This window comes from Chrysochloris asiatica, unplaced genomic scaffold (assembly GCF_000296735.1).
Source record: "Chrysochloris asiatica unplaced genomic scaffold, ChrAsi1.0 scaffold00031, whole genome shotgun sequence".
Taxonomy (NCBI): domain Eukaryota; kingdom Metazoa; phylum Chordata; class Mammalia; order Afrosoricida; family Chrysochloridae; genus Chrysochloris; species Chrysochloris asiatica.
In genome coordinates this window covers 703,149-705,062 of record NW_006408549.1, presented here as the reverse complement: position 1 = coordinate 705,062, position 1,914 = coordinate 703,149, and positions in this window count along the sequence as shown.

Sequence of the window (1,914 nt, the reverse complement as noted above, 5' to 3'; positions counted from 1 at the left end):
GTGGGGAGGCTGGCGGATGTTGGGAAGGACTCCGTTGTCTCAGAGTGCCTATACTGTTCTGGTATCCAAAGCTATGGGGTGAGGTGTGATTTCTGAAGAAGTACTTTAAAGGTGCCTCCTGGCCGTTGCGGGTTGTTTGTAACAGAGCTCCGAGAGCCTGGCAGCGATCCCAGGGCTCTTACCGGCTGCGTTGTACATAGAAACCGTTGCTACGGCTTCAGGGTGCCGTTTCCTTTCGGTCTCCAGCGGCAGGGGGCGCTCAGCCTTGTGGACTTTGGAAAGAACTTGCATTGGGAGATGCTTGGGTTTTGTGTAACTAGCGAATTCTCTTGTGGCATTGTAGGATAATGCACTACACAGCAAGGTCGGTGGTTCAAACTCACTAGCCACTCCTCGGAAACCCTATGACAGGGTTGCTATGAGTTGGAACCGACTCGATGGCACTTAACAACAGCAACAACAAAGCAAATCCATAGCAGTTTGCATTGGAGGCTTTATTGATAAATTAGAATATATGAGAGGTGGATGTGGCTCAGCATGATAGGAAGTTAAATTCAGCTATATTCATAATATGGAAATTTTGCCTAATCAGAGACAACTTACAGATGTGGAAGAGTTTTAACGAGAGCAAATAAATTGTATAACTTGAGAATTCACATTTGTAGTCTTCAAAATGTGTGTTCTACTAAAATTTGGGAAATTTTCAAAAACTCCTCAAAGATGTTGTTACAACAGTGCCCCCAAATGATATTAGATTATGTCTTAAAACAACCCTCTAGTATAAATTTTCTGTTATAACTATATTTTATTCAAATCATAAAATAGCAGGGTTGCAAGATGCCTTCAAGTCTATGTAATCTATTTAAATCCCACTAAATGCTAAATCTCTCTCATCAAAAATCCTCCAGCCTCGTTGGACAAATTCTCCAAAGCCACCCATCTTATTCTGGGCAGCACTAATAATTAAAGCGTTCATTTTGCTGTCCTGTACTTCTATCTGTTCAGCTCTCCTAATGATGAGAGACAGTCATCATGGTGGGCCCTGCAGGGGTGATAAAAAAGCCACAGTCTAATTTCTCAGCTGGGTCTCATTCGAAAGCTTAAGTGTCATCTCTAGTCTGTACTCAAGTCCAAGGTCGCATCTATATGGAGCAGAAACGAGAGAGCTTCCTATTTTTCTGCAGAGGGAGGTCTTGAGATATATCCAGACTCTTAATGGGCAGTCTTGCTGAAGGAAAAAATTCCTGGTGAATTAGACCTGCTGCCAGTTTTTCTTCTTTGTTTTTAAAACTGTTACCCAATATGGTTTGATATCAAGTGCTGTTGAGTTGGTTCTGACTCATACGACCCTATCCAAGGTTTCCAAGGAGTGATTAGTAGATTTGAATCACCCATCTCGTGGCTATTGGTCCAGGAACAGAGGACCCTAGGACCATCAAGAGAAAAGTGCATGAGCAGAACATGGTCCCCTAACCAGTGAAGCAGTGATACCAGAGACAGAGGTGGAGGTGATGGAAAGATAGAGCAGCTGAGAACTCTAGACTCATGGAAAGAGAAAGGCAGTGTGCTGGTGGGCAGGAGACCGGCTTGCAAAACGTGCTCTTTGGTTGTTTAAATGATTATATGTTCCTGCATGCTTTTGTGTACATAAAAAAGGAGTAGAGGCAAATAGCATTAACCAGTGTTGCATGGTAGGGATTGTAATCATTGCAATAAAACAAAACATGATTGGTTGAGTGCAAAATAAAAAAATTATTTAAAAATGAAATAGAATTTTTTAAAAATCACATTGCCTGGCACATAACGTTAAATACTGCTTTATAAAAACGTATCTATGTAAACCTATCTATGTAAACCTATATACATGTGTATAAATGCACATGGATACAAAGTAAATTATATTTCTAACATTTT